The sequence below is a fragment of the Hibiscus syriacus genome, unplaced genomic scaffold (assembly GCF_006381635.1).
Source record: "Hibiscus syriacus cultivar Baekdansim isolate YM2019G1 unplaced genomic scaffold, ASM638163v2 tig00117012_pilon, whole genome shotgun sequence".
NCBI classification, from domain to species: domain Eukaryota; kingdom Viridiplantae; phylum Streptophyta; class Magnoliopsida; order Malvales; family Malvaceae; genus Hibiscus; species Hibiscus syriacus.
The window spans coordinates 786,647-809,313 of NW_024063524.1; the positions used below are offsets into that span (position 1 = coordinate 786,647).

The 22,667-nt window shown below is 34.3% G+C and overlaps 1 pseudogene; it reads right to left on the reverse strand.

Annotated features, from left to right (window-relative positions):
• Positions 1-470: 470 nt before the first annotated feature.
• On the reverse strand, positions 471-21,096 carry LOC120195343 (annotated as a pseudogene).
• Between the last annotated feature and the right edge of the window lie 1,571 nt (positions 21,097-22,667).

Below are 22,667 nucleotides of genomic sequence, written 5' to 3' on the forward strand. Positions count from 1 at the left end.
TAAGTTAGGACTCTTGACTTAGATAGAACTATATTTTATTTATGACTAGGATTCCTTGAACTACACCACCATTCTGATTTTTCATGAATTGAAGTAAATTCCTAGTATTTTTTCCAATAAGTTATATTTTCTACAAGCATTAAAGAGATATGTTCAAAGGGAAGCACACCATATTTGTTTACAACAATGATGATGGGATTGAATAGTGCGAGGATGATTCATCCGATATTATATGCTTGAAGGGATTGCCAACGCCGAAGCTTTCGACCATACATTGAACTGAATATAAGTGAACGTTCCCGTTTTGACACCAAAAAAAAAATGCGCATGATCCGGAACGTTATTTTTCTTGCTTCAATGAAGCCAAAATAAAACCTGAGAACAATTTCTAGTTCTAGATTTCTAAAACAGATAAAGGATGTACAATATCTACAAACATATTGAGAAGCAGACACAAATCCTTGATCAATTCAAAAACATGGATGCCATGTTGGATCCATCATGCACAATTTTATCGGCAGCATCCACCAACTCCGTTACACCCCTCTGCGTTGACCGTGGAGGGTCCATTACATTCTCCTCCTAAATGGACCACAAAACAATTGGTGTTTTAAGCCAGACGAATGATAAAACACGTAAAAATAATAGAAAAATTTACATTGAAGAGTGAGTAAAAACTTTTACCTCTTCAGATAAGCACTGTGGAGCTATTCCGCTGATGCGGTTGATGACTTTCTCCACATTGGTAGTAACCTTGTGTTTGAAGTCTGCTAGGTTTAAATTACCCCCTCCAGAAGAGGCTGAAAGAGGCATCCCGAGTGGTCTCCTCCAAGACCATGAAAACAGTTCATTACGGAAAAACATGGCTAGCTGATACCACAAATGCTGAGTTTGCTGCAAATTCAGGGTGGTGGAGAAATGTGAATGAACATGGTTTCCATTAAGGTGATTCTTTAGTTTTGACACATGATGCTCAAGGAACTTACTTTGGGTGAGACTACAGCCTGTGCTGCAGCACACATCGATGATAAAATAAGGCCTTCCACACCAAAATGTGAGAAGAATGCTTGCATGTTACTTGTCAGACGGAAAGGCACCAGCTCACTGAATTCAATCACTCCGTTCACATATGCAGGATGAAAATCTGTCTGGAATATCTTCCCCGTGTTTTTTGCAAATAATATCTTATTTGGAGACCTTCCGCCGATCCGTAGCATGTAAGACATGAAACTTGACAGAGCTAACTGGATAGCAAATTGCTTCTTAAAGGCCCAGATTTGATTGCCACTCGACAGGGTCTTGTACATGTACTGGGAAAAGATACCATCTGTTACGCTTGGAGGCGGAGATCAACAACAGCTTCAGGTGAAATTTGTCCTGATATGGCTTGGTTTAACTGCTCCTTGAAATAGGTAATGGGAAGATCTGCCTCTCGGTCATGCCCAGCACAGTGGTTCTCATAAACCTCTAGAAATGTATTGTACATCAAATCATCTTCAACCATGCGCACCTGTTAAAAAAATAGTTATTCTTACACCTGATAGAAATACAAAGGGAATGCCATGATGCGCAAAGGCTGAGCAGGTTATTCAAAGCTATATAAAAATACCTGTGATATATACTGAAAATTTCCATGCCTACAACAGAACTATAGAAGAAAACCAATGAATTAGAGAGATAATCGGGCAAGACAGTCACCTGTGACCAAACAGGAATTATTATGGGGTGTGTGCAGGACGAAGCCTGGAATTCAGAGAAATTGTTTGATTAGAACAGGGACAAATTGATTGAGAACTTGCAAGTCAACTCTGGTGCTTACACCACATTATTTTGGAAACATAATGGAAATTTGACGATATAGATTGCATTAGCTCACAAAACTAAAGGCAATATCCAGTCAATTTGTGGTGTTATATAACAGAAAGAGAACAGTATCTAATATGTAAGTACTATTTTTTACCTGATCACTGAAATACTGCCCTAGAATCTCCACGTCAACCATATGGAAGCACGTAAAACCTTGCTTTCCTCCTCCAGTTTCAGGGCGGCTGGAAACCTGTCCTCAACATTGCTCTGTAGTATATTTTTCCAGTGTTTTAGTCGTTCAGTCAGTTCAGAGAGAGTGGTTGGAAAAGTAGATGTACTATCTGGATCTAGATCGTCCTCAAAATCCTGCTTGTACTCCCTAACAAAATATAAATGCTTGATAATAGCATCTGCAGAGAAGCAAGCCCTGCAAACACCGGAGAGCTCCTTCTTAAGAGACTGCGGAACTTCTGCTGTTGATCAAATTAAGGACACTAGTAAGTTCTCCCTTCATTTCAAGGTATGCCTTTGCCTGTTCCGTAATCTTAACAAAGGCCTCCTGCATATATTCAAAAGAAAAAATAAGAAACTTTCAACTAACGGTATCACAAATTTATTAGGATAACAAAAATAAGATCAGGCAAAAGAAAAAGAACAATACAATGGTCGGAAATTGCTAGCTTTAGCGAGTATCAGATACTTTATGCTCATTCAGGATATAAATGCAATAAAAAATCATACAAGTAGGATTAAAAAGAAACAAATTTGGATGGCATCGAAAAACGTAAGGCCTTTAATGCATTAGCAGCTAATACAAAAAAAAAATGCCTTGATATTTGGCACCTAAATAAGATAAAGAAAAAATGTCAAGTCAATTGATGCAAAAACAAGCCAATATGATATCACAATATTCAGTACCTGGACTTCCATGGTTGAATGACCATACATCTTTTCAAGTATCGATACACATACATCATAATGTCCTTGCTTACGAGCAATACGGGCAAGCTTATTAACATTCCATGCCTTGTCACGGAAACCAAGATGATGAAGTTGTGGGTTTGTGGTGCTAAACTCTTTGAACACATCTATAACAGCAATATACATTTCATTCCTCCATTGAAGCAAATCATGCCAGATGGACATATTATCCCATTTATTTGGAGTTCTTAGTCTCCAAGTCTCAAGAATATCCTTGAGATCAGCATAAAGATTTCCATGCACACCAGCCACAGAATTTCCAGAAAGTTTGCTCCCATTGGCGATGTCCACAAGAATTCGGGCAGATTCTTGAACTTCAACTAATTGCTGAAACTGCTGCAGAAGAGGAACCCTAGCATGCACCGATATTTCAGGCAATTGCCACCATTGTTCTAAAGAAAGATCAACACCCTTTCCAACTATGTTTTCTGCATCCCCTACACCATTTGTATTTTTATCATGGAGGGCAACAAAGGCTTGAATGAGACGGAGTTTTGGAGTTTCTTCTACTTGAGCTTTAGGGATTACATGATCCTTCATATATGTCCAATCAGATAACTTCAAAAGGCTATCAAGCAGAATTTCATAATTCTCAATACTCTTTCCAAATTCTACCAATGCGTCCCACAGGCTAAGTTGACTGGCACAGGAAGAGGAAAGCCATTGCTCTTCCCAAAGACACGTTTCTGCTTTAGGAACAGTGTTGTTATATGTGCAATGAGTCGCCTTAACCATTGCTTGGTAAAAGGGGCTTTGAGCACGCTGCCAATAACCGTGCTGAACTAGTGAAAGACCAGCTTTGGTTTCTGCTGAGACTGACCTTTTTTTCCATAATCCACACCTAATGTCTTCTTCATTCAGCTAACGATAGAGCTCAGCCAGAGATTCTGAGCACTTCGTATCATTCATAAATAACATGACATTACTTTCCAGAAGAGCTAGTGCAATATGCCATGCGTTATATGTTTTTCGTATATATTTAATGAGTTCGCTGGGCATTCTAGGCTGAGGGTGGCTCAGTTGAAGCCCTTCCAATAGAGCTTGCACAACGTTTGGTCTGCTGGGCTGCTGCTTTTTATGATAATCTCTTGATAGGAGAGATATCATTGGTTTAGCTAGAGCAACCTGTTCTTCTTTGTGTAAGGTAACCCAGACAATAGGAAAAACCAACACCCACAGATGGTATGCAACATTAGAATCTGCATGCGCAAGCTCCCTCAAGGGAATAACAAGATCAGCAAACTGAACAAAAGAAAAGGGGTTAACTTAAATGGGATAACTTCTTATCAAGAGTGCAGACATGTTCAGATTTGACCAACTGCAGTATTTAACCAGTACCAAGGGAATCAGCAATCAGTTTTAACACCAATTGAAGGAATAAACAACTAACAAAGTTATGACATTTATTAAATGACATGTAGGTTATGCGATAGATAAGTTAGTATTTTAATATAACACTAACTCTTAGAAAGTTAGATAAGGATAACTACTAAGTAGTTTACTTCTAATAGAAAACTTACTCCTAACTTTTCCTATAAAAAGATGTATTTTCACCATTCACAATAAATAATAAAAGAGTTCCTTTTCATCTCCACTATGTTGTTTACTCTTTATCAATATGGTATCAGCTAGGTGACCGATCCTTCACCTAAATCTAGCCGATTTTTTTACCCTAAATCTAGCCGTCAATCATGAATTCTGCCACTTCTTCATCGGAGGTCACTTGGAATTCCTCGTTAATTCGCCCCATTTTGATGTTTCTTCAGCCTCTATCAAGAAAATTGTTGAACAACTCCCGATATTCCAGTTTTTGTCTGGTTTGCATCGGGATCTTGATGAAGCCCGCGGACGAGTATTAGGACTCAAACCTCTTCCTTCAATCCGGGAAATATTCTCTGCAGTACGACGCGAAGAAAGTCGACGTACCGTTATGCTTTCTGATTCGCAACCTGCTGAAGGGTCTGCATTGCTCACTCACTCTCAAACTACTACTCGGCCAAAGAAGGGGAGACCTTGGTGTGACTACTGTAAGAAGGATGGCCATATGCGGGATTCCTGTTTGAATTTACATGGCAAGCCTACTGATGGAAAGTCTTCAAAACAGCATCAACATGATACTCAAGGAAACAGTGTTGTGAATACTGATTTACAAGGAAGTTCGTTTACTAAAAAACAAATGGAAGAGTTGCAACAGTTTTTTAGTCAGTTAAACACTCATTCCCAATCAATACTTGCAGGTAGAATTCCTTCTGCTACTTTTGCTAATACATTCACCGCTCCTACTTGGATTGTGGATTCTGGTCAAGTGATCATATGACAGGTGATCTTCGGCTCTTTCACATTTTTCATGTCGACTCGTCTATCTCTCATATTCGAACAGCTGATGGTTCTCTATCTGGGGTTGCCGATCATGGGTCTATTCAAATAAATCAGGACATTTTGTTATCACATATTCTTTATGTTCCCAATCTCACTTGCAATCTTATCTCCATAAGCAAGTTCTCTGCCGATTTATGTTGTACCACGAAATTTAACTCTGATTTTTGTGAATTTCAGGATTCCAACTCGGGGAAAATGATTGGTAGTGATAGGCTTTGTGGGGGTCTTTACCTACTTCCAGCAACTTCATTTTCCCACCCATCTACTTTCTACCATGTTATACAATAATTTCCTTTACTCGAACCTTCAACCGATGTTATGTTATTGCATTTTCGTTTAGACATCCAGTTTATTTTATCTTGCAAAATTGTTTCCACATTTGTTTGTCAATAAGAGTCCAAAATCTTTTTCTTGTGATATTTTTCCACTTGCTAAACAAACTAAGAGTGTTTATCTACCTTCTCCATATAAACCGTTCAAACCATTTACCATGATTCATAGAGATATTTGGGGACCATCTCGGGTCGCATCTTTACATGGGTTTCTGTGGTTTATTTCATTTATTGATGATCACACTCGTACTACCTGGACTTTTCTCATGAAATCCAAATCTGAAGCTTGTGAAATATTTAAACGGTTCCATAAGATGGTTGAAACTCAATTTCAGTGTTCAATCCAAATGTTTCATTATGACAATGGTAGTGAGTATTTTGCCAATGTTTTGGGTTCTTTCTTTAAGGAAACCGTATTGTTCATCTTACTTCGTGTGTCAATTCTCCTCAACAAAATGGGATTGTTGAGCGAAAAAACATACATCTTCTTGAGGTTACTCGGTCTCTAATTTTTTCTACAAATGTTCCTAACTGTTTTTAGGGAGAAGCCCTTTTAACTGTCACTTATTTGATTAACTGACTCCCTAGTAAACCGTTACAATTTAAGTGTCCGAGAGATGTTTTTCTTTAGTTTTTTCCCAATTTTATGCCGATGACTTCATTGTCACCTCTTAGAGTTTTTGGTTGTACTCTGTTCGCTCATAACAATGTTCCTTTCAGGTCCAAATTAGATCCTCGAGCATTTCGGTGTGTGTTTCTGGGTTATTCATCGACTCAAAAGGGCTTTCGATGTTATTATCCTCGTACAAAGAAATTTTTTATTATTATGAACGTTACTTTCTTTGAAAAAACACCTTTTTTCCTTAAAACTGCTATTCAGGGGGAGTTATATAATGAATATCAGTTTATTGTCTCACAACAATTGTCACTTGATTTGCAGCCAGCTCTTTTTTATCAACTAGCACCATCAAACCAATTAAACCAATTGAATAAGCCTACAAAATCGCTACAACCAGACCAAACAACACTACCAAACCCAGAAAACGTATCCTTGACAGACCAGTCCACCGAAACACATTTACCTTGGCATGATTAACATATCACTTCGCCTCAAATACCTCAATCGAGTAGCAGATTTACAAGAGACGACAAAAACCAATTTCTAAATCAATCCCTGAACCTAATCCTGAGTCTCCCACACAGCATTGACACTATCATGAACCGGAACCGAACGAGAATCCTTTAGAGAATGAAGAAGGTAATCAAAGTTCTTCCACTGAATTAAATGCTTTAATTGATGATAATGACTTGTCGATTGCTCAAAAGAAAGGAGTAAGAAAATACAGAAATTATCCAATTGACAGATTTGTTGCATATGGAAAGCTAACGCATTGTTTTAAGAACTTTACAGCAAGTGTAGATAGCATTATTGTTCCAGATACGGTAGAAGAAGCTTTGAAAGATCCCAAGTTAAAAAAGGCAGTAGAAGAGGAATTAAAAGCACTGGAAAACAACAATATCTGGATTATAGTTAATCTTCCGAAAGATAAAAAACCAGTCAGCTGCAAATGGGTATTCACGGTAAAATACAAAGCTGATGGTAGCTTTGAAAGATATAAGGCGATATTAGTGGGAAAAGATTCACTCAATCTTTTGGAGTGGATTATCATGAAATGTTTGCTCTGGTAGCAAAACTAAACACTGTGAGAGTGTTACTGTCATTAGTAGTTAATGAGAATTGGGTGTTTCATCAGTTAGACATCAAAAACGCATTTCTAAACGGAAACTTGGAGGAGAAAGTATATATGCGAATTCCACCGGGTGTGACGAGTAATACACGAAAAGCATGTAGATTACTAAAGTCCTTGTATGGACTTAAGCAATCTCCAAGAGCCTGGTTTGACAGATTTACAAAGGTGATTATTCAGGATGGTTACAAGCAATGTCAATCGGAACACACTTTATTTGTCAAAACAACTTCAAACAACAAAAAGGCAATTTTAATTGTCTATGTGGATGATATTATTCTAACAGGTGATGATTGTATGGAGATAGAAAGATTGAAAATGCTAGTGGTGAAAGAGTTCGAAACCAAAGACTTGGGAACTTTATGGTATTTTATAGGCATGGAGGTTGCAAGGTCAAAAGAAGGAATAGTGATCAACCAAAGGAAATATATCCTTGATCTACTATCAGAAACTGTAATGAAGGGATGTAAGCCGGTAGAAACACCTATGGAAGCAAATCTGAAGCTAAGGAGAGAAGAATTGAGAAGTCCTGTGAATAAAGAACAGTATCAAAGGTTATTAGGTAAACTAATTTATTTATCACTTACTAGACCCGATATTGTGTTCCCTGTCAGTATAGTGAGTCAATATATGAATGATCCAAGAGAAGAACATTTAGAGGCTGTGAATAGAATTCTAAGATACTTGAAAATGACACCAGGACATGGATTAATTTTTAGAAAGAGTGATGATAGAACAATAAGAATTTTTTCGGATTCAAGATGGGCAGGTGAATTAACGGATAGAAGATCTACAACTGGTTATTGTTCATTTGTTTGGGGAAATTTGGTTACTTGGAGAAGTAAAAAATAGGCGGTGGTGTCTCGAAGTAGTGCAGAAGCAGAATTTAGAGCAATGACACTTGGAATTTGCGAAGGAATTTGGCTTCAAAGAATGTTAACTGAGCTGGGGTTATGTGCCAACAAATGGTTTGAACTTCAAACTGACAGTAAATCTGCAATAAGTATTGCAAAGAATCCAGTTCATCATGACCGAACGAAGCATGTGGAGATTGACAGACATTTCATCTCTAAAAAGGTGAATGGTGGAACGGTGAAGCTCAATTATTTTTCAACGAAGAATCAGTTAGCAGATATTCTCACCAAAGCACTTCCAAGAATTACCTTTGATGAGATTATATCCAAGTTGGGTCTTTTCAACATTTACTCCCCAACTTGAGGGGGAGTGTAGGTTATGCGATAGATAAGTTAGTATTTTAATATAACACCAACTCTTAGAAAGTTAGATAGATAAAGATAACTACTAAGTAGTTTACTTCTAATAGAAAACTTACTCCTAAGTTTTCCTATAAAAAGATGTATTTTCACCATTCACAATAAATAAATAAAAAAGAGTTCATTTTCTCCTCCACTATGTTGTTTACTCTTTATCAACATGACAGTACTTTTAACAATCTTGAAAAGGATATGAGAAAGCACTGCAAATGGCTAAATTGTTGTATGCTGTCAATATCTCAAGGATCCCAAAACAATGAAGGTAAAAAATTAGAAAAATACAAAAAAGAGATGTAAGAACCTGAAGCTTGCTCATTTCATTCAGAAATTGTGCATGTTTAAGAACAAGACTATCAAGGGTTAAAGGAGCTTCCTCAGAACCCTCTGAAGCATCAGCAACCTGATGCTGCATTCAAGAACTATCTGAAACAGAACCAAGAGCAACAAGTGGCAGAACCCTTGCGGAATTAGGAGCAAGCGTAATAGGTTTATCCTCAACTAAGATCGCTAAAAGGAGATCAAGACCCTGCTTGAGCCAAAAGACATCGCTTAAAGCTTCCCAGTCCTGTATTTGGATAATATACTGTAACCTTGTGAACAAAGTCTTGCTAAGTGACTCATGATACAGGGAGAAGAATTTCCTTCGAGCTTCAGGATCTTTTGCCCGGAGACCAAGCATGAACTGCCTTTCCACCTTGTGAAATACCTCTAGACGCAGAGCAGGTGGATATCTGAAATTGATCAAAATATACTATCACATCATAAGAAAAGCATGATTCATGAACCAAACTGAAGAATATAAAAGATAATTACTTGTTTGAATCAGCACAAACCCCATTAAGAAGATCCAGATATTTTCTGTCCCACTCTTCCAAGGCTCTAGCCTGGAAATTTTGCTTATCAACCTGTGAAAGCTTCTGGAGAAATTAAGAAATTTCCTTAGGCGTGAGAAAAGCATTAGAGGTTACCGTCGTGCCTTGCTTGTTGAAGTCATCTTCGATCCAACCTTTTATCAAGTCGTATACACAGAAGCACAGTAGCGTCAGTTCCCTTCTCCAAAAGCAAAGCATTCAAAATTTGAGTTACAGATCTCTTGCATTCCGGCACAAGCATGACCCTTTCACTAATAAGTTTCAAGACAGACTTCAGGTTGGAGATGACCGCTCCAACATCATCACCTTGACGAGATGAAGTGACGGAAGAATCAGGATCTTTTCGCTGACCCTAAATATAAAAGATATCTCAATCAATTAATAAAGCAAATGGGTTAAGAGTACAAGTTCTTGATTTTCAAGCAAATAAGATGTCAAAAGAAGATTAAAATGTAGAAAATATGGTTGGTAGTAACTCATGCAAATGAAACAAAGGTATAAATTATTTCTAAAGTTGGCATAATACCAGAAACAAATTAAACATAAATACTGTCGAGACAAGAAAATCAAAATAAAATCTATGGAAAAAACATACATTATAAAAATTTTAAAGGATAAGACAAATTAGAAAATAAAGTTATTTCATTCAACGTCAATCATGCCCACTAGTTCCATTAAAAAAACTGGAACCAGTAAATTTGAAACCAAAGGAAATCAAACTGCAAAACCACACATGCAAGCACACACTGAATTTCTAAACCTATGCGTGCTGCGTCTGTCAGTAATTAGAGAAAACTAAAAAGAATCTAGGAAATGACATACTTGTCTCAAGTGGGAGCCAGCCGTTGATCCCATATCACGGGCAAGCCGCTGAATGATACGAACCAAGATGAATGAATCAATAAAGTTCTTTTGCAGCTTTATCAATGTCTCAATGACAAGGAGCACAAAGCTAATTGAATTAGCAGAGTTATCTCCACCAGATGCGTGAGGAGCTGTAACAGTAGCAATGTGCTTCTAAATTAGCTCATCCACCTTCTGATACAAAAGCTTCACATCTGGCGGTTTATTACCCGCATCCAAAGGAAAAGTAACAAAAACCATTTTCAACAAAGAGCACAGTGACTTTCCAGCGTCTAACATTTTATACTTGAAACAAGGTTCAAGAATCTGACAAAGTTGAAACATTAATTTCATCAAAAAATGCCTGTCATGCGTTAAATTAATGACAGAAGGTTCTATTGAGGATCCGGTTTGGTCGAAGATGATTTGGATTGGTTATGCTACCCCAGATTAGAGGTGTTTATGTGGCAGGTTTTGCATAAAAATTAGTTGCTAAATCTGAATTAATCAAGTATGGTGTTAATGGGATAGAGAATATTTTATGCCCTCTTTGTGGTATGTACCAAGAGACGGTTTCACACTTCTTTTTTTTCTATTGTGTGGGGCATATGGGTAAGGTTCTTAAGTTTTTGGAACTATTTATGGTTTTTTCAGTGGATCCTAATGTTTTTTTTATCTTTATGGAGAAGTCTAGCTCAAAAATCAACTATTTGGAACTTTATTCCGGGAGTTGTCTTGTGGTCAGAATGGAAGTGTCGAAACCAAGTGGTTTTCGAGAATGGATGTATAGATAGGAAACAATTGTTTTTTATTTTTAGATAGAGAGTGGTTGCGTAGTTTTCGACGAAATTCCCTAATTTTTCAATTCTCCTAGATTGTCTTGTTGATGATCCGAAGTTGGCTGATGGAAGCAATCTGTCCATGAAGATTAATCTGTTAAAGGTCTTGTGGTGTCCCTCGCCCTCGGATTTCTTCAAAATTAATGTGGATGGGGCTATGAAAAGTGATTGGAATAGCAATGGAATTGGTGGTATATTGAGAAATAAAGAAAGCAAGATTTTGGGTTCTTTTTTGGAACCTACGGGTCCTGATCCTCCTATACTAGCTTAATTGAAGGCGATTCAAACTGGTTTAACTTTGTTTGAGGAATCAGAATAGTGTGGTAAGGGTCGGTTAATCACAGAGACGGATTCAGAAATCGTAGTCAAGTGGATTAAGAATCCCGTAATATGTCCTAATGTGTTTTCACAGCTGGTCAAGGAAATTGCCAGTGTTGTATTAGAATATAGTGTTATTATAAGGTCTCTAAGAAGGGTTGTAAATTGGTAGGCTGACGGTTTAGCTAAGTAGGGTATAGGGTAATTATTTAGGGTCTGTTTGTTTACCGTAAAATGAATTACATAATTGGTTTTCCCCGAAATCCCATGTTTGTTTCGTGTAATTCGTTTTCCGGAAAATGTTTTCCCGTGTTTGTTTCATGTAATTCGTTTTCTGGAAAATGTTTTTCAGTGTTTGGTTGGAGGAAAACTGGTTTGTCAACATAATTCATTTTTCTGGTCAACAGAATTTCCTTTGTGTTTTCTGAAAAATGACTTACAGTCTGATTTTCTGTAAGTCATTTTCCGAACTTTTCACTTTAAAGAATAAATACTCAAAATAATTTTATTTTATGAATTTAATATTAATAAAATATTTTAATATCATTTTCATCAAAATATTAATTATTAAAATATTTAAAATATATTTATTATTATTTATAATAATATAATATTAAATTTTATTATTATAATAAAATAATCAATTATATTATAATAATATAAGATATTATATTTTTATGTTAATAAATATATAATAAATTTTTTATATATTTAATAATGAATAATATTATTTATATATTTAATATTAATATAATATAATAATAATATTTTAATAAATATATTTAAAATATAATATAACACTATTACTTTAATAAATAATTAATATAATTTATAATATTTTTATTAATAAAATTATAAAGATAATATTTAATAATAAATAAATTATTTTAATATTTTAAAATAATAATATTAAGTTTTATGATAAATAATATTATTTATTGTATTTAATATTTGTAATAAATATTTTTTTAAAACTCATCAACTAGTGGAAAAAATGTTTAAATAACATCTTCCAAATATCATAAAACGTTTTCCAAATGTTTTTCAGAAAAATGTAATTCATTTTACGGAAAACATTTTCTGGAAAAGTTTTCCAGAAATGTAATTCATTTTCCAGAATTCAAATTCCAGTATTTCATTTTCCAGTAATTCAAATTTCAGAAATTCATTTTCTAGAAAACCAATTACAGGCAAACAAACAGACCCTTAGTATTTTTTTTGTTTGGATGGTGTGTTTGCAGGGTGGGTTGAGATTAAGTTGGTGGGTGGTGTTTTGTAACAGTCAATTGATGTATGAGGTGTATTTTCTTTATGGAAAAAAAATTATGCACTCTTTTTCTTCTTCCAATGTCCGTTGAGGTACTTATGTACAACGACGGGTATGAAGGGGGTTTTTAATGAGACCTAGTATCTTCTCAATATATATATATATAATTGGGAAATCTGATTGATATTGTTTCTAATGAACAACTGCGGCTGTTTCTATAAAATTCTATTCATGACATCCAACCTTCAGAAATAGCTGTGGAAGGGTCCTTCGACTTAGATGGCTGAACACTGCTCAGTAGCTTTTCTAAATAATTAAACTTGACATTGGCAGCAGGCCACACCTCCAAAGCTTGTGAAAGCAACTCTAAAGCTTGTTTGTGTCGTAACCAGTTTTCGTCCGGGCACGAATTTTTATTTGGCGGGAAAAATAATGTGGATAAATAGTTTTTATTGAAATGTTTTGGGAGTCGCCATCGGCCTTTTGTGTCAGGTAGGTCGAATACCTAAATATCATCTTTTAAAAGAGTTTTTAAGAAAACATCAGTTAAAAGATAAATTGGTCTGCGTTTAACCAAAAATTCGTTCTTTTTAATAAAAGAAAAGGGATTCATGGTCGATTACGTTTGGGGAAGGATTAGCACCTCCACAACGTCCAAAATTGGTCCCTGTCGATTATAAATTGTCTCTAATAATAAAAATTTAAGAATTCGACTATAAATTTAATTTAAGATCTTTTCATATTCAATTGGATAATAATAAAGAGAAATATTAAAATAATTTTTATAAATTATAAATAAAGTATATATTTACTTAAATATATTAGAAAAGGACATCTAGTTGCTTTAAGACTGCCTTTTCTTTAATATTAATAAATAAATAAAAATTAATATAATAATTTTTCTCAAAAATAATAAAAACAAAGTAAATATATATATATATATATATATTTATATGACTAAAATTAAATAAATATACAATGAAGAAAAATATAATAATTTGAATAAAACTAAAATAACTATATATATTTATATATTTGTTTTTATAAATACAATATTTATTTATTTAAAAATATCGGAATATGACTTCTAGTTAATTTAAGACAGTCCTATCTTAATATTTAAAAATAAATAAATATTATTATTAAATATATTTTTATATGCTAAAATAAATAATATTTAAAGTATTAAATTAAATATATTGAATTTAAAAAGATAAAAATAAATTGTAATTAAAAAGTGACTAAAATAGAGAAAATTAAAACTATATGAACAAATAAATAATAAATAATAAAACTTATGGTAAAAATTAAAAGTTATTAAAAGGAGTGATTAAATTATAATATATTAAAATTAAAGGCTCTAGTTCAAAATATTATGAAAACTAAGTATTAACAGTGAAATTTGACATTAATCAATTATTCATTAATAAAATAAAAATTAATAAAATTATAAGGGACTAAAATAGGTATTTATCTTAAATATTATATAAATAAGATAGTGACTAAAATATAAATAAAACAAAATTAAAAATGCACGAAAACATACTGTAGTGACTAAAATAAAAGTTTATAAAACATCAAGGATTGCGGGAATAGTTCATCCATTAATAAAATTACGCATATACCCCTCCCCAAAACAACACCGTTTGGGAGGGGGAATACAAACCCATTTAACCGGCATGAATGGTTGGTTCTCTCATTTCTCTCTTTCTCATTCTCATTCTCTCTCTAAGAGAGAGAGATATCAATTTCTCTCGCTTCTCTAGCTTTTCTTGCCGGAGTGAAGTCCGGCAGCCGCCGACCACCGTGCTCCGGTGGTGATCGCCGCCACCGACCACCATACACGGTGGTCAGATTTTACATAAATACGCCAAAATGAAACCCTAGACCCCCAAAGCCGAATCCGACCTTAGTTTCCCCTAAAAAACTCCCGATCAGAGTAGATATAGAGAAATACCTTCGGGTATTTTGAAGGTTTCGTCGGCGTGTAGCGTTTCCGGTCACCACGTGGTTTCCTCAGTAAGCTCTCTCTCATTTCTTTCTTTCTGTTTTATGGATTTGGTGGTTTTATTTATTGTTGATGTTCGTATCTTCTTCTGTTTTCCTTCTCGGTGGTTGCTCTGTCATTTCCGTTCTTGCTCTGTCTTTTTTCCTTTTGTAGGTGCGATGGCTTTTATAGCCATGGAGATACACCTTTCGGACCAATTCCATTGGTGACTTTCGGTGAGTCACCGGACTATGGTGGTGACTCACCATAGAGCATTGATGTGGCGGGGTAACTGGCTTCTGGAAAGCCCGACGAGGGTTGAGGCGTGGCAGCAGCAGCGGCGTCGTCGTGGGGCGACTGGAAGTGGAAACAGCGGCTGGAGATAGGGTGATGAAACCTTAACAGAAATGTAAAAACCCTAATTGGATTTAGGGTTCTACTAGGCCTTTTGGGTCAGATCCGGTTTTGGGCCTCTGGGTTTGGGTCTCCTGTGTAATTGGGCTCTGATTTTGGGCATGTAATATAAATTTATAATATTAATAAAAATAATAATATTAATTAAATAATAATAAATATAATAATTATAATAATTATAATAATATTTATAATAAATAAAACTAATAATAAAAATAAATAAAAATAAATAGATGAAAAAACTAGTATCTTCAGCTGTCCCTCTTTGCTCATTCTTGTGTTAACAAGAATAGGGCAAAGAAGAAAAGATAATAAGATTTTTTTATCCATTTGACTTCACTTGATTGGGATGGCAATGTTGAACAAGTTCTTCTCATTATGAACTCTTTTATTAGGGATGATAATTCATCTCCTCCTGTGATGTAATCTAGCAAAAAATTGAACAAGTTCTTCTCATTATGAACTTCTTATTCCTCATCAGATGAGTCATTCTCATTATGAACTCCTTCTGGAAATGTTGATCCTCGAAAGAGGGGTTGTTAATTCGACTTCATATGTGATGAATTAAGGCAAGGTTGAACAAATTCTTCTCATTATGAACTTCTTCTCCTTTTTCAGATGAGTTCTTCTCATTATGAACTTCCTTTGAAAATGTTGATCCTCAAGAGAGGTTATTCTTTCATTCAACTCCATAGGTGATGAATCAAACTATGGTCGAACAAGTTCTTCTCATTATGAACTTCTTCTTCCTCTTCAAATAAGTTCTTCTCATTATGAACTTTATCTAGAAATGTTGATGTTGATCTATCTCCTTCTGTGATAGAATCATGTAAAAGGTTGAACAAGTTCTTCTCATTATGAACTTCTTCTTCCTCTTCAGATAAGTTCTTCTCATTATGAACTTTCTCTGGAAAAGTGTATGTTGATCTATCTCTTCTGTGATAGAATCATGCAAAAGGTTGAACAAGTTCTTCTCATTATGAACTTCTTCTTCCTCTACAGATGAGTTCTTCTCATTATGAACACTTCTGGAAATGTTGATGTTGATCTATCTCCTTCTGTGATAGAATCGAGCAAAAAGTTGAATAAGTTCTTCTCATTATGAACTTCTTCTTCCTCTTCAGATGAGTTCTTCTCATTATGAACTCCCTCTGAAAATGTTGGTGCTGATTTATCTCATTATGGGATAGAATCGAGCAAAAGGTTAAACAAGTTCTTCTCATTATGAACTTCTTCTTCCTCTTCAGATGCGTTCTTCTCATTATGAACTTCTCTAGAAATGTTGGTGTTGATTTATCTCCTTCTGGGATAAAATCAAGAAAAAGGTTGAATAATTTCTTCTCATTATGAACTTTTTCTTCCTCTTTCTATGAGTTCTTCTCATTATGAACTTCCTCTGGAAATGTTGATCCATCGAGTGATGAAAATTTCTGTTTCTAGTAAAACTGTCTCAAGCGAGATGAATCTTGTTTTAAGAAAAACAATCTCAAGTGAGATAAATTGTTGTTTCGAGTGAAACTGTCTCAAGCGAGACGCAGTTTGTTTTAAGGAAAACAATCTCAAGTGAGATAACACATAAAGCATTTGATAACAATTCATTTTTTCATGTGGTTTCTGCATAGATGTTCGTAAAACATTTGAAACACATTCATCTTTTCTTGTGGTTTCTGCTCAGATGTTTGTAAAACATTTGACAACATATTCATCCTTTCCTATGGCTTCTGCTCAAATGTTCGTAAAACATTTGACAACATATTCATCTTTTCCTGTGGTTTCTGCCCAGATAATTTGTCAGTGAAGCTCTTTGTATAGTGTTCAGAGCTTTTGTAAAACGTCACTTAAGAACAAAGCTAAGTGATACCACAAGTGGGATGCTTTGAGATTGCCAGTATCGAATCACTAGAATAATACAACTGTATGATGAACAAAGCAGTTATGTATAATCAGCTCTATTGTCACTGCTTCACCATTTTCATACTTTTATGTCTTTTTATCTCATTGGAAATATTTTCTCAAATCAATAATCTTTCCACAAGATGATATAGGCCTTCAGTATGCCCAACAATTGTTGATACAAACGTTCAAAATGTGTCTATTCCTTTTTCTGATTGAAATTGACTTTCAGCATGCCCCCAATATTTACTAATATGAACGTTCAAAATGCATTCAAAATTATTTTCTTGCTGATATGAGCCTTCAAAATGCCCAAACATTCTAAATCGTAAGGTTTACTCTCAATGTTCATTGATTTGAATCTCATGGTCCCCACGAGATCCAATTTGGTAATGCCCCATTATGGGTTCTCGTGGCTCTATTTGTGCCCAAATCTCTTAATCTTGAATATTCTCAGTTGGGTATCAATAAACAACAATGTTGTTAAGTAACTTGAAGGATTCTCTTCATGTTGTCATAATAATTAATAAAGGGGTTATTATTCTAACAGAAATGTCTGAAATATGTGCCTCTTCTGAATGAGGTGATTTTTTGAATCTGGAGGGATCTAGTCAGACAAAGTGGTATAAATCGCTTGGTAATCCATTCCAGATCGACACGGTGGCTTATCATATTTTGGTTTTAAAAGACATGTTCCCAGGAGTATCAATGTTCTGTCTCTTTTCTCTGGGATCAGTGGTACAGAGATTGCCCTTTACCGGCTTAGCATACTTTTGAAAGCAGATGTGCAAGAACTGAATGGTGATCAGTTGGAGCAATTGATGAGTAGATTTTGCGGTTTCGACCTTGTTGTATCCTGTATGACAACCTTATTGGAAGAAATAAACATTATCGGGATGAACTAGAAGATTTTGGTACATCGATTGTCTCTTCTGCTGCTCCAAGATATATCATACTCTTCCCGAACCATGGAAAGGTTTAGTTGATGATAAAACTGGTTATCTCTACTTTTGGAATCCTGTAACCAATGTTACCCAATATGAAAGGTATATAAGTGTAGAATATGTTCCAACATCAAATTTAAGTTCAACAATCTTCTGAAGGACATAATGGATATAATCTTATCAAGGAAAATGATCAGCATGAAAAAAGTAGCAATGATGTATCAAGACTTGAGCCAACATCACGGTATAACCAGAGTGCAGGTGGTGGACTTGTTCATTCCCATAATACACCTAATGAGACTTATGGCTCTGTGATTAGAGGATCTGCTAGAGGACATGGATTGGCGGATGAGGGAAAGTAATTTGTCTGGTGATGCTTATCATCATCATCATGAGATAAGTATCCCTTTTAAATAGGGTAATCTTTCTTGATGAGTTGCTAATAATGTCACAGGAGATCGTTACAAGTTCAATTCTCCAGACTTTCTGGCTTCTTGGACCACTTACTTTCAAGAATGCTTCCTCACTCTGGCCTGGCTCATTCTTTTTCTTCAATAGAGGTAGAATAGGCAACAATTTGCTTTAAAGACCTTCTTCATTTGAGATTGTCTTGTTTGAAAATATTTTCTTCCTTTCCTTATCGAAGAATGAAATAATTTTGTAAAGTACTGCTTCTTACAGGTTCACAATAGAATCAAATCATAAACAATGAGTTTAATGAATATCAAATAAATCAACTACACTTTTAAATCAAAAAATCATAATCCTATGGCAAGAGTCAAAATTATTGACTGATTTAAGGTGTAGGTTGATTCTGGTAAAGTAAGGTCTCTTCAGGTTGATCCAGCATATATGTTCTTTGAATGTCCATTAACTTGAAGAAATGGTTGCTATATTCATCTCATAGAGATACTTCTTGGTCCCAGACTCTCAAGATGTGTGGTGCTTCATTAAGAGCTTAAGATCGTCTCTTATGTCATTATTGCACCATTCGATATTCGAACCGCCTTTTTAGGTTTTCAACTCGAATTCTTCTTTGGTTCCAAGATGTTATTTAAAAATTTACATTTTGAACCCCCCTTCTCATTTTTCATATCATGCTTTAAAGATTTTAAAAATCAATTTTTGCAAATAAAAATCAATCTGAGAAGCAGAATGAAATCAGAAGATAGTCTCTTTCACATAGAAATCCACGTATGATTAGAATGGACTTTTTAGGTACGTAACGTAGGCCAGGGTTTATGGTTACGAAAGAAAGGGATAAAAAGGCCTAAACAAGTGTTTAAGGGTAATTAAACCAAGGATCAATTCATTATAACGCCTTCAATCTTGCATTACTTGACTTGGATCTGCTTCGCTATTTGTCATTCTTCTTTTGGATCCTTCTAGATTGTCAATTTTTGAGTTCATTTCCATTTTCTCATATCTTCATCATTTTTTTGCTCTTCTTGTTGAATATGAATCTTTGAACTAATTGCACTTGATCAACCTTGTAGCTTGAGCCTCAATGAGTCACCCATCTTGATTCAATTTTTTTCTCTTTTTTTTCTAATGAATGAGTATAGGACTTCAATTGCTTTGAGAACCTCATTTTCCTCTTGTATTTTAGAAATTCTTTCATCTTGTCTGGATTTGATCTTCAAGCACTTTGTATTTGACCTTGTAGTTCAAAACTCTATTTATTTCATGAAGATTTGCCTTCGTAATAAAACTAGATTGACAATCTTTATTCCTGTGAGAAGATATCTTTCACCTTGCCCCTTAATGTGAAGGGTGATCCTTGGTTAGGGTTGAATCAGAAAAAATAATTCAGGCTCAAATGGGGACAACAAATGATATATATATATATTTAAAAGGATAAATGAAACAATGTCGTTCGTCATCTCATATATAAAAATTTTTGTAAAAAAATGTATCATCAGGGGGATGAATATCCAAGATTAATCTTTATTTACATGAAAACAATGCAATTAATACATGATATATTTATCTAAATCAATCTTTTTTCTTCTTCTTTGAGTATGCCCCAATCACTCGAAATTATCTTCGATAAGTTGATCCATGATTACTCATCTCGTCTCTTCTTGCAGGAAGATTCACGGATAATTTGAAAGTTTGGTTCTTTTAATGTCTTTTGGTTTATGATGGTTTTGTATTTGGAAGGACAACTGTGTGACTTTTGAAGTCGTGTATACGGTGGAATGTTATAAACCAATCAACTCTACCCAAAAAGGTAAACATCTGGATTCGGTGTCTCAAAAACAAGTAGAGACATTACTTCAGAGTCTTAGATAATTGTAGTGTCAGGATTTGGTTTTGGTAACCGCCAAGTAATTAGCATTGGCATTGGATGGGATATGGAATGTATAATTTTACCACTTGCCAAATATCTATAATTCTTGAAAAAGAATATTTAATTTACTTGATACTCAAAAACTTCAAGATTAAAATTTGATTCCTTGCTCATAACCATAAAAGCAACATAAATTTATTTATTGCACAAAAGGACGAAGAAAGGAACAAAAAACATGTTCAAACAAGATGCTAAAAATATAAAGTACTACAGTGGTATATAACAACTTCCACTTGTTTATTTAGCTTGCTCTATCATTCCTCAAATGTTGGGCGTGTACTTGGCCCAGAATTTTCATCCTTATTTGCCCCTCATTTCTTGATCATTTCTTGTGTCAAGACTCCCTTATCAACGAGCGTCTCTATTTCTTTTAACAGTGACCAACAATTCCCTGTTGAATGCTCAGGTACTCCCAAGTGAAATTTACAAAAGTTATTTTGATCATAGCAATGGGCATAAGGCTTTGGTGACACTTTCACCATCTTGGTGTAATATATTGACCTTTAACCAAATGAGGGTACAGATCTGAGATAGATTCTTGAAACACCTCCAGATTTTTTCTCGCTCGAGAGATTTTCACTTTCCTTGATTGTTCTGAACGACTAAATGTTCTCCTGTGATCGTGGGGGTTCTGGATGCTCATTTCAGCTATAATTGGGTAGAATTCACCAGACTCCTTAAATTGCCACTTGGGACCAAATCTTGAAGCTGTCTTGAATTACCATTCTCCCTAATAGGTTCTTGATCATCAGACAATATTGTTTCGAACTCATCATTATCATTCAGAACCTCATTCACAGCCTTCACAGAGGGCTCTCCATGGATCATGTCATTCATCATGTCCATTAACGTGGTCATTTGTTCTTTTGAATCAGCCTGAAACTTTTTTGCATGATCAGTCATTTCTTGTTGAGTCTTGATAAGTTACTCTTGCAGTTTCTCGATTCTACTAACCTTTTCTAAAATTTCATTTATGGCTCTTATTTTTCTTTAGGAAGATTAAGTTAGCTCCAATTTGATTTCAGAAATTCTGTCATGGAATCCTCCACGAATTATTCTCATGTTTTCATGATTAAATGCATGTAAAATAGTTTAAAACAAAATGTAATTATGCAAATATGCAAATGTAAAAATGAAAATGTAAATACAAACGCAAAAATGCAAAGATGCAAATGCAAAGATGTAAAATGCAAATGCATGTATGAAAAAGGTGTTACTCAAGAGTGATCATCTTAAAACAGGTTTCATTGAACACAAAAGTTTCGGTGCATCAAACAAAACTTTTACATGTAGGGGACAATTTTCAGTCCTAACTTCAACAAAACTTTACATATAGAGTATAACTTCCCCTCCTAACTTCTCTAAAGCCAAGTTAGTTTCCATTCATGCTCAAAAGTTGAGTTATCAATCTGCTTCAATTCCTTGTAAAATCAGCTAAGTCTATCAGCTTATGGGCCATATTGCTTGTCTTGACTGTAGCTTCTTCCATGACATTATCTTTTTCCTTCATCTTCTGTGTCAACTCTCAGAGTTGTTGGCAATGTTGCTCATTCTCCCTTGTGAGGGAATCTTTATGGTTATGGAGTTCTTTTTCCTTTATCTTTTTCCTTCATCTTCTGTGTCAACTCTCAGAGTTGTAAAGAGAATCGTAAATTAAATAAAATTGGATTCTTAATTCATAATTATAGAGACAATATATAATCGACTTAGGTTGACCAGGTCCCTAGCGGAGTTGCCAAGCTGTCGTAACCGGTTTTCTCTCGGGCACGAATTTTTACTTGGCGGGAAAAATAATATGGATAAATAGTTTTTATTGAAATGTTTTTGGAGTCGCCATCTGCGTTTACCAAAAATTCGTTCTTTTTAATAATAAAAAAGGGATTCGTGGTCGATTACATTTGGGGAAAGATTAGCACCCCCACAACGCCCAAAATTGGTCCTTGTTGATTATAAATTGTCTCTAATAATAGAATTTAAGAATTCGACTAGAAATTTAATTTATGATCTTTTATATTCAATTGGATAATAAGAAAGAAAAATATTAAATATTTTTATAAATTATAAATAAAGTATTTATTTACTTAAATATATTAAAAAGGACATCTAGTTGTTTAAGTCTGCCTTTTCTTTAATATTAATAAATAAATAAATATTAATATAATAATTTTTCTCAAAAATAATAAAAACGAAGTAAATATGTATATATATTTATATGACTAAAATTAAATAAATATACAATGAAGAAAAATATAATAATTTGAATAAAACTAAAATAACTATATATTTATATATTTGTTTTTATAAATACAATATTTATTTATTTAAAAATATCGAAATATGACTTCTAGTTAATTTAAGACAACCCTATCTTAATATTTAAAATAAATAAATATTATTATTAAATATATTTTTATATG